The 11,808-nt window shown below is 36.1% G+C and overlaps 1 long non-coding RNA gene across 1 annotated transcript; it reads left to right on the top strand.

The window, feature by feature from the left end:
- The first annotated feature begins 2,604 nt into the window (after positions 1-2,604).
- On the top strand, positions 2,605-10,395 carry LOC148116709 (uncharacterized). The gene is made up of 2 exons (XR_015731244.1): positions 2,605-2,651; positions 2,753-10,395. It is a non-coding gene; the product is annotated as an uncharacterized LOC148116709 (long non-coding RNA).
- The last annotated feature ends 1,413 nt before the right edge of the window (positions 10,396-11,808 follow it).

Below are 11,808 nucleotides of genomic sequence, written 5' to 3'. Positions count from 1 at the left end.
TTAACCTGATTCTTTGCAAATGTAGATATCTTACAGGGGGGGAAATGTGCCTCTTTTATTTCCCTTTGCATTGGTGAGGAACTAAAAGTCAAAACCTTCCAGTTGCAGATGGAAACGCTAGAACATAACAGCATGCTAGAATGTAAGTGAAATGCCTTTGTTTATTTTCACTGTCTCCAGGGTAATAAAATGCATTTTTTTTACTGATTTGTATATAAATCATGGGAGGGAAAAAGGTGATCATTCCAAGAGCATCTTTTAGAAGCCAATGTTTTCCTCTGTTGTACAAAGGGGATTGTTGGCATTTTAATTTTGTTTCTAGAATAGTGCTTGCTGTTCCACAGACACTGTTTGTTCTGTCTTTTCTTTCTTTCCCCTCCACATTGCTTATCTGAATATATATGCCTGCCCTTTGCTCAGATTTATGGGTTGGGGCAGTGCTATGTGTATTTACAGTCTCCTGACCTGAAGACCTGGAGCTGAACAAGGAAAGGAGGAAACCGGGGCCTGTTCCATAAACAGAGACAGATATGAGGGGGAGGAAGGAGGCACTGCTAGCACTTAACATTTTTAACTTCTTGACCAAGTAAAGGAATTAGTGATTAGATTAGAGGCAAAGAAAAATGAGAAATACAAAGAGATTGGGAGAAGAAATCTGCTCAGGATCTTGGGTGCATTGTGTTAGCAGAAAATGAAACCCAAAATAGTTTAGTAACCTTATTCAGGCCATCTTCAAAAAAAGAGAGAGAGAGAGAGAGAGAAGCAGCTTTATCACAGTATAAATTTCAAATGCATTTCAGATGTATAGCTTTCTCTTAAAAACAGATCCTCATGATAAAGGAGAAGATAGAAATGCAGTGTACAAATGCAAACTCTATACAATCTGTGGTTTGGGCACATTTTATATTTAGTGTTTGAGATGTTTTATGAATCAAAATTGAACTCAGATAATATGGGCTGAAATAAACTAATCCTGTAAACGGCAAAAGCTGCAAAGTGACTAAAATTTGAATTCAGAAATGAAGTGTTAATTTGGAGAACTGCAAATAACGTAATGAAAGCCTTACACTATCATGAGGAATAATTTGGATGAAGTGCTAAACAAAATGGTGTTTGTTTATTCCATTTTTAAAATTTTAAACTAATGAATAGGCTAAATAAGAAGATATATTAATCTTATGTCAATGCCACCAAACTTATTTGTATATACTTTAAGGTGAAAGCAAGCAAACTTACCGTAAATGAATTGTTACTTACTCATTTCAAATTGGCACAATTACATCGAAAATCAGTTGTTTACACTTTTGTCCTCTGTTTACACACTCAGATAATCAGTTCTGGGTTTTACTGTTTGAGACAACAAAGCTGTAATCTGCTTCTCATCCATCACTGTAACTTTATTATTTGTCTCCCACCTTTATTATTTTACATCTCATACTTTTTCCTCCTCTTATTTTCCCCACAACAACAAACCTGTGAGATGAGATGGGCTAAAAGAGAATGGCCCAAAGTCACCCAGTCGGCTTTCATGACTAAAACAGGACTAGAACTCAGAGTGTCTTAAATTATACTCAAAACAATTATTACAACAATTTATCAGGGAAAAAGATAAATAAGCTTTTTTGCCTGCAAATTTTCATATCACATGCAAAACAAAAACTAAATAATGTAATGAAAGCCTTATACTATCATGATGAATGATTTGGATGAAGTGCTAAACAAAATGGTGTTTGTTTATTCCAAATTGTTTCTTTATTTTAAACAAGCTAAAGAGTAGGATGAACTGGATGTACTTATTTTATGTCAATGCCACCAAACATATTTGTAACTTTAAGATGAAAGCAAGAAACCTGAAATAGGTACTTAATTTCATTTCAAATTGGCATGATTCCATGAAAAATCAAACTGATTCCATGGAAAATCGAACTAAATGATAATTCAAGATTTAACTTTTTTTGACATAGCTAGAAATATAACTTGCAAAAAATGAGACACGTCCAGGTTGCAAAAAAATGAGAAGTGTCCAGTTGAAGAGCAGATGAGTAACTACTGTAGGACAAAGTGATTGAATAAAATATTGTAGGAGAAAAGTTCTACCTAGATGTTTATTTTTTTACGTTTTCTGATAGCCCTTGCAGCTTCTTACTGGAACTTTTGCAGCTCCTTACTGGAAACCAGGCTAAAAACCCAGGGGCATAAGGCTCTGTTTCCATGAATCTAAAGTGGAGATGATTTAGCGGTCACTCTATTCTTTTTATTATTATTATTATTGTTTGTGCTGAGCTCAGTTTGCCAAGTCAATAATTTTGCCACCCTCCCCCTCTCATATGGTGTAGCTTCTTGCAACCATCCATTTGGCTGCAACCCATTTCAAGCCAAGGTCTATCTATCTCATTCTGCCCGGGGGAAGGGAGGGATGGAGAGGGGTGGGGGATAAGAAAAGGGGGGAGGAGAAGTACCACAAAGAACATGGAAATGAATTACTCTATTTTATGAGCCATAAACGTTTTATGCATTTTGACAGTGAAACAGGTTTAGGCAGCGAGTTGACACGCCTTAAATAAATAAGTGGGATTAATTCTCCGGCTCTTTGAAACAATAGAAGCTCGCCTTGTTTGGGTGAGAGCTGCCCCGATTGTTTCCTGTTGCCGGTATGATATCGATACGATGGGTGCTTTTCGGAGCAGCTTTCCTCGGTGGGGGGGGGGGAGGGCTGCTCGCTCCACTTCAGGTTTTTATCCTGTTTTATTAGAGGTGGAGAAGGGTTCGAGACCTGCTCGCACCGCCACCGACAGCTAAGGAACCGGCGTTGGCGTATGCTTTGCCTGTTGTTTTACTGCCTGACCTTCGGATCAACTTTCACCCCCGACCCAAGGAGACATTTATCACGGCAAGAGGCTGTTTAACACAAATGGTGCCCATTCCGGAGGGGAAGAGAATCCGAAGATTTCCTTGTTTGTTTGTTTTTGCCCCCCCCCCCCTCTTCCTGGAGAATTTGCAGTTTGTTGTTGTTTTGTGCGTGGATTTCTTTCTTTCTTTCTTTTTTACCCCCCCCCTTCCCCACCCCTCTTTCTCAAGCACCACAGGTGAAATCCCTCCTCAGCAGCTGGCTTAGGAAATAATGCGAGGGGAGGCCTTAATGAGCAGAAAGCACCCTCAGCTGGAGATAAATAGATGCAAATGAGATGCACAAACAAAGGCGCCTGGACAAGAAGAGAAATATCTGCAATTCCAGCGAAATGCTGCCTGCAGCTAGAAGATGAAGAGCTTTGATAAAAGGGTAACAAACAAACAAAAAAAAAGCACCTTTTTATCCGCCAACTTGTTTTACACTGCTATAGACCATTGTCATTGTAACCCATCCGGCCCTGCTTCAACCCTTGTTTGTAAAATTCACAAAAAAGCATCCCTATGCTAGAGAGAGGGAGACATAAACATATATGGGCAGACTGATATGCTTTTTCTTCTTTCTTTTCTTTCTTTCTTTCTTTCTTTCTTTCTTCCTTCCTTCCTTCCTTCCTTCCTTCCTTCCTTCCTTCCTTCCTTCCTTCCTTCCTTCTTTCCTTTTTGGGAGATTGTCAAGTTTATTTCTACCCGTTTATTCTGAAGCCATTGCAATCGACTGCTGCTTTGGTGTGCGGATTTCATTTGTGGGTCAATGTTGTTTTGGAAGGATTAAGGATGCTGGGCTTTGCAGGCTCTCTAAGTTGACAACTCCTGAGAATGAGGAGGGAGGGTAGGAGGGAGCTGGGGGTTGAAGCAGACACTTGAGCATTCACAGAGCAGCGCCCAAAACAGCCTGTGTTAATGAAGGCAATCACGGCAGTAAAGCTAATTCAAAAACAGACATGGAACATGCTGATTTTAATAAGCTTTTAAGAGGCAATTCCCTAACTTTTAAAAGTCTCTCCTTCTAATTGAACCGTTTGAGGTTCAGATAACTCCAAGCTCAACCATGAAGGTGTCTTTCCAAACGTGAACGGTCCTTGCCTCTGGTCCTGGGTTCAGTTAAGAGGACTGAAATGCTGGCAGAAGGATGTTGCAGGAAATCTCTGAAAGAAAATTCTCAGGAAGCCTCAGCATAACTCTAGGCGTTATTGAGCCATGCCAAGTTTATTATTTTAAGTGGAATTTTGCTTAGGAATCCTTATCTTCTCAATCTTTACCTGTATCATATTTTAATTTCATACCAGTTGAGAGACAAGTTCTGTATTTAAGTCTTGGGTTTAGGTTTTAAGTTAAAATTTTAAATTAATTTTGCTGATCATTGAATAAACAGTGTATCATTTCATTTTAACTTAATTAATTTGTTCAGGGCTTAAATTCATCTTCTGGATATATTTAAAAAAAAAAAACCAGGCATTTTTCAGAAGTGTATATTTATGTTAGAAAAATGTTAGCTTTTGCAATATCAGTTGCAATGGGGTTTCTTTTTTCCTCTTCTAATTATCTTCTTTTTGAGGAGTGGGAATGTTTAAAAATATTAATCACAGAGCTACAAATGAAAAAGTATGTGTATAAATATATGTGTGTAATATTTTCATAGTATGCAATCCTCTTGCATTAATCACACTCTTCCATTATTATTACGAGAGCTGCAAGAGTTAAATGAAACCTGGTTCAAAGGAAGGATCTTTTGCAGGTTGAAGCCGCTGCATTATTACGTTCAGTTGCTGTTGTTTGGAAAGGGCAAACAGCATCTTAGGCACAGAACAATGAAATTACAGCTGAGATTTAGGTTAGCAAAAGCCATCTTCCGCAGGCTTTTATGATTCATTATTTCCCATTAAATACAGTATTAGAAGTGTACACCAGATAGCTCATGCTTACTGCTCTCAGAGCACATTATCTATATTACACAGGCCTGGGGAGCAGAATTAGAAAACTTTTGGGGAATGAGCAATATGTGTTTGCTGATAGAAGTACCATATGGCTCATCTTCATCAATTGCTTTCATTGCAGCTCAGATGCTGGAGAAATTAAAGTTTTATTTGATGTGGCACAGCTTAATGAACTGTCTTCTGTTAGGAAAATTGAATATGTTTCCTGTTCTTTGAGTGCCGAGCCCTCATGGTTTGGGGTTGATGAGGGATGCATTATGGATTGTTTATTGAGCATTTTGAAAACAAAAGCAAAATATTGAAGATAAAATTGGTTTGCATCACAGTGATCTTCCCTTTTTCCCCCCTTGCATTCTCCTCCCCTTTTATTTGCAGTTCGCAAACATGCTTATTATTTAAATGCATGTGGTATTCTATTGATATCATCTTTTGATGTGCAGTTTTGATTTCTTCTGTAATCCTGGAGTTTAGAATTTTTAAAGCATATGGTAAACCAATCAAATCAAAAGGAAATGTTTCTTATGAGCTTGATTGCTTAACTTTTTATGATAGTATTCCACCCCCCTTTCCTTCGGGAAGTTTTAAATGCTTCAGCAGTTTGTGTTGAGATCTGCTTTCTGTGAATATACTATGCCAGAAATGGGACAAAAGAAAATCTAGGTGACTCCACAGAAGTCTGAAAATGTCTGAACATTTTCCCAAGCAGAATTGAATTGCAAAGCAATGTAATAAAATCACACTATGTTGTTAATTTTGCAAGGGTGGGGGGAAGAAAATGTGAATTGTTATCTAGTGGTTTACTTTCATTCAGATTAATTAAGTTCCAGCACTATAAAACCTAGATTCAGATGCATCTATAATAAAAATATAAAGTAGTTAAAATTACAAGAAGCAAAAAATGTTTGATGTTTGCAACATAGCTATATATTACAGCATTAATTGCTAATTATTGGTTTAACACAGACATGTTTTAATTTGGAGGGGGGTAAATAACTGTGAAAATGTTCTAAATACTTTGCAAATCAGTTTTGTTCAAAGAATAGAATTACCCCTCCTAAATCTTTTCTTCAGTTGTATTTCAGTCATAAATAATCTTGTTTTTTAAAAAACAAAGTTGAGCCATTTATTTTTTCCACTTGCCATACTAATATGTACACATACACACACTCATGCTAACAGTCTGTCAGTTGCATCTGGGGTTTTGTTTTCTTTTTGTGAAAGCTGGTAAATGTTCCTGTTTAACAAATTTGTTTTGGAATCTACATAGTGTCCATTGGAAGAAGTATTTCTACTGTGTTTATAGTTTTTAACCAAAATGTGCACCATTTGTTTAGAGAAGCTTTGCCACTGACATCACAAGAAAACAGGGAAGCTTGTTCTAGGCACTAATTGTATCTTTTCCTCTATAAACATTGTATAATTACAGGGTATTGCATCTAATCTATCTTGGGGAGGCAATGAAAAATATAAAATCCTCCTTGATTTTTTCTTCTTCTGTTCTTTGAACAGCTACCTTTTTTGTATCATTAAATATTAAGTCAATGATTCAAACAGCAAACATATGGAACAATTGCTATAAGGAGCATAAAAAGTTTGTTTTGAAGCAGTGCTATTTCTTATAAAAGAAAATGATGTAATTTATGAAACACAGTTTCATGACAAGTGCCTCCTTTGAGGAACACCATTATGCATTGTTATCAGCATGGCGTAATTTGACTGTTGACAAAGTATCTCTGGCAGTGAGAATGAAAGCAGTTAGAAGTGTGTCGGATTGTAATCAAGAAGATGCTTAGCTGTGCAACACTGCATCTTGAGCAGATTTGAATCAACATTGCCTTGAGGGGACATGCGATACAAAAAAAGTCCATTAATTTTTAGTGAGAAAATTAGAGTGGCACTTGATGAAGTGAAATTTGACATGCGTTAATTGCTCCACAGCTCTTCTAATTAGAGATTTTCAAATTCTTTTACTCCTGTCAAACTGATGCCACATTGTCTTAGTGGTCAAAGAGTAAAATTGCAAATTGGTTGGATCAACATGCGGTAATGAAGATGGGCTCCCCTTCAGCGCAAGCTTAGGTTCTCTTATGCAGAAGGAACTGGTTGGATGTTGTTCTGAGTAAACATGGCTAAGTCATATTGCTCTGTTTTAATATTGGCACTCTGAGGGGATTGGCCTGCTTACGAAAACGATGGGATCTTGAGCGAAAGAGCATCATTTTATTATGTATCTTCACAGTAAACATAAATTTCAGTTACTCTCATCAAATCAGAACTCAGGGGGAAAAATATCATATCCTGAATGTAAAATACATGTTTTACGCTCATCCACAGCTCAGTAAGGATGAATTATTGGCACTGAAGCCAGCAGTGACTTACATTTAGATAATATTAGTAATTAAAATAAAACACCACCACTGCTAGCAGAGACACACACTAGAAAGTGTACAGATCCTTGCTGCTTTTTCAAATATTCTTTATAATGATTTAATTATATGAAATGAAAGTGGTATTCATGTTTATCTACATTCCAAACAGGAGTCTGCTAAGCCATGATTTTATGTATTGTATGCAATAGTAAAATAAGTTATCATGAAGATCACCTCAATTAAAATAAACCATGCTTTAAGCTCATGCTCTTCTCCAGTCCTTGAACCCTTTCTTAATTCATTACCATATTGAATTTTTTTTTCAATTTTCCATTTTCTTGCAATAACAATATTACTGCCAGGGCCATGGCTTGATTGGAGCTAAATTACTTGTTACCTGCTGGCATTTATTTATATGGCATTGAATTATAAAGCTTTGCTATTGTCATGCCTTGGGCGAATTATTTATGACACCAGTAATAGGAGTAATTGTTATTGTTGAAATTACCTGTCAGCTCCCCATAGCAGTGGCCCTTGTCCCACTGACAAATAGTGACAGGAGAGAGGGATCTTCCACGCATCCTCCTGATGACTTCTCCTCTGATAATAAGGAGTGCAGGGCCTCTGATAATTTGCCTGTCACTGTAGAGTGTGGCTTAGGGAGAGTTGGCCAAATTGTTGTCATTCACTTTGACAAAGGCAGCAAAATGCTCTAGAGCAGGAAGGAGGTTTATCAAAATAAATGAAATTGCTTACCCATTCTTTGTTTGGATTCTATCCTCCATATCTCCCTTGCCCCCCCCACCCCCACACACATACACAAACATGCCAGGCCAGGAATCGGTGGCATTGTGTGAGAATTGTAAAATTGCTACACATTTCTTATCACACTCCCTGATTCCCTAGGAAGCCACAGTAGGAGATTTCAGCAACTAAGCTAAGTGAGAAATATTCTCAGAAGATGGATTCCCTCCTCTCCCCGTGGTTAGTTACACCAAACTCAATCATTATAAGCCAAATGGGTGGCATTGTGGAACCAGCTAATTTGTTATTCTTGTATGCAGCCATCTCGATGTGTTATTTCCACCACCTCCCTCCACACCCCCTTTTGGTTTTGTTAGCTTTTTTTTCCCCCTTTGCTCAAACCTCAAAAAACAGCTAACAGCTTTTAGCCTTGGAATTTCCATAGTGCTTAGCCTCTTTAAATCATGTCTGCTTTTAGAAACCAGGATTCTTGCAAGACCATGTGATGGCTGCGCAGAAATTAGTATGTCCTCTAGAGAAAAGACTTCTGCCTCTTAATAAGCAGGGGCTGTTTTCAGTCTCGGGAAACTGGTGCTTGAAAAGGAAGCAAAAGAGCTTTGTTGCACAGCTAAGACTTTGGATATTCTTAACACACCTCCTTGAAGCTTGTAACCTGACCGGTAAGGTTTAAATGGCATGAGCTGGAGAGAATGGCCCTACCTGCTGTCAGAGATTCTTAGCCAATGTAATTGTGTTGTTACTGTGAAAGGCTATCCAATTTTTGCCAACACAGTTTCCAGCTTACAGCTGTCAAAGCTTATCGTACAGTTATGATGTTCCAAACAGGATATCCTTATAAAATCTCTTTTGTGCCAACAGAATAAATTGGAGTGAAATATCTGATTACTTGTTTTAACCCATTATTTTGTAATAATTACCTGAATCCGGGTCTCCCTCAGCACCTTTGGCTTTGCCTCAAGCATTCTGCAGTCCTTCAACTTGTCATTGCCTGAGGAGGAAAAACTCTTAACAAGTCACTGTTGTATAATTTTATCGAACTGAACAATGAGTTTTTGTGGATGTAAATATCTGCAGATGAGAGCAGACTGTGGGCATGGATCTCAGTCATATATTTGTTTACACAAATTATGCTTCCTTCTGTTCAGAAATCAGGTTTACATCATAATAAAGAAAGTGGCAGGTGTGGTATCATTCCTTTCCATTTGGCTCAAATGAGATTGAAATCTTGATTTTGCAACCCTGTTAATTGTGCAAGCCCATTTAACTATCTATAGAACCTTGGTGAAAGGATCTGCTGAAATTATTAGAACTAAATCTTCCTAAATTCCATAATTAACAGGCTGGCAATCAGACTACCTGACAGATACAATATATAGTGAGCAAGAAAGTATTTTTATCAAACACTGTTAACTCTGACACAGTGAAAAAGAAATGTACTACAGAAATGCAAATAATTTTGTATGGGAGAAAACAATGATTATAATCTCCCAGTTTTGTTTTTTATAGACTTATCATATTTGATTAAATAACTTTTTAAAAAAACTGGCCTTGTCCAAAGTATTTTTTCACTGTTTCAAGTATTGTTTTGTTTTTCACTGATACATGTACAATGAACAGTAAATGGAAAAGATGAAACACTGAGGAGATCAAGTAAAGTTTTCCAAACAGAAGTATAATGATGACGGTTTGGAAAAATTTCTGTGATCACAAGGTGTAAAATAAAAGGGACAATAAGAGTTGTATGTGTGCACACACACGCACACATGTAAACTTGATATTTTTCAGTGTTTCACTTAATTGTACCATTATATATCTTCTGTTAGATTAGATTTTGTGTGGATATATAAATAGTTTGGGATTCTCCTTTCTCTAAAGTGTAGCTAAAATTACTATGTGATTAAAATCGGTTTTCAAATGCATTCATAGCTAAACTTTATTCTCCTTCCTCTCCTCTCCCAGACAGTCTTCAAATGTCAATTCCATCAGGTGGTAAAACATTTCTGAATGAACAAGACAATTTAAATGTAAAGTTTTACACACATACAGAAACATGCACACAATGTGTATCTCTAAATGAATGACAGGAAATCTATTTTTCCCCCTTCCATGTAAGATTTCAAAATCATTCATTCTTGTCAAGGGAGACTGGAGAAGTCACTTTTACTGTTCTAAATAAGGCAATGCAATGCTAAAGGAAAATGTCAGAAATAAATCTGAGTAGATTAAAATAACATTTCTGTGTTGTGTCACCGCAATGGCTATGCTTAATTTTTTGGTATAACTTGGTTAGCTATGCCTTGACTAATGTTCAATATATAAACAAGCAATAATTATTATTAAATGTTGTAGATTGGTCCGGATGATAGTGCACAGTACTGTATGTTTCAGTTTTGTTTTTTATCTTGTATCTCTTCAAGAGAGATTTTTGTTAGACTATAAAGTAACTCATAAAAAACTTTATGTAATTTAATATTACCGTGGTGCTTGGAAGAAAAGGGAGTAGGTGATGATGGTGTTCCCCCATCCAAGTTACTCCCATGTTATTTTTTGAATAAACTGGATTAACTGTACTTAGAATAGCAGATAAGGAACATATTTCTCTTGCTTGAAAACATTCCTGAGGATTTCTACAGCCTTTGCAATGAATGCATTTAAGCTTTTGACTATACACTTTCATACTTAGTGAATTTGGGAGCATGCATATAATGAACTTTTAGCTACCACTATCTGGAATTTTAAAAAATGAATTAAAAAAGTCTTACAAATTTAAATTGTGTTTTTCCTTAATTTATGTTTTGACTCTAACTTTTAATTGTTATAACTATATCTTTTACAGGTTTCCAAAGCATCAGTTTGCAAAATTATAATAACATTAGCCGATAGGCAGGCAGGCAGGCAGGCAGATATCATGTGTGCTTTTAAATAAATGGCAAGTGGATTTTTATGAACATTTCTTCCTCATCTGCCCTCCAAAAAACGATAAAAATGATTTAAAAAAATAAGCAAATTTGCCTCTTAAACTTTCCTGATTATCTTTATTACATTGTTTTTTGTTTAGATTATATCATTAATTGGATATGAATTTATCAAGAATATTGATTTATAAAATGCTTTCATTAATTCTGGTATTACAAATTTAAAGGTTTTTAATATAACTTAGAGATGCATAGATTGACATTATGGACAAAACTACAATTTAAACTGGCTACCAGCAGTTAATGAAATCCTTGATTTACATTTTGCTTATGACATTGATTAAGTTCTGCCTTGCAAAAGTGTTTACATTTTATCATTCTACAAAGGAAGAAACTTGTTTAAAAAATAATATTTTTTTTACTAGCTCCTTTTCAAAGGAAACTTATTTTAAAAATAGTAATTTTAATAGTAAATTAAAGAAAATATCAAAGTAGACTTTGGTTTTGTAGTTTAAAAATCAAAAAAATAATGTATTTTGTTAATTTCGATATATGTCGTGGTTTTCCTGGACAGCTGTACTCTAGGCATATATACAATTTTATCTTCACAATAAAATATTTTTATTAAATTTGGAAACATTGTTGCAATATTTTCCAAAGAAGAAAATCCAGAAAGCACCCTGTGCTATTGGCACAGATTTAGTAAGAACAGAAAATCATAAATAAACGGGCCTTTCTGTAAGGCTGCATACAGGCGATTATAAGGAAGAGTTGGATTTGGGATGTAATCTTCAGGAAGGAAAAAAAGAAGACACCTAAAGGAATGAGATAAACAAGGCCCAGGTAGGCAGGATTTCAAATGGCTGCCATTACACAAATACCTCATGTAGGGAAGGTTGATGTGGCTTTGGTTTGAGG

The sequence above is a fragment of the Pantherophis guttatus genome, chromosome 1 (genome assembly GCF_059756535.1).
Source record: "Pantherophis guttatus breed Tessera chromosome 1, ASM5975653v1, whole genome shotgun sequence".
In the NCBI taxonomy this organism is placed as follows: Eukaryota; Metazoa; Chordata; class Lepidosauria; order Squamata; family Colubridae; genus Pantherophis; species Pantherophis guttatus.
The sequence above is the reverse complement of the archived record's forward strand: the minus strand, read 5'-3'. Positions and strand labels throughout refer to the sequence as shown.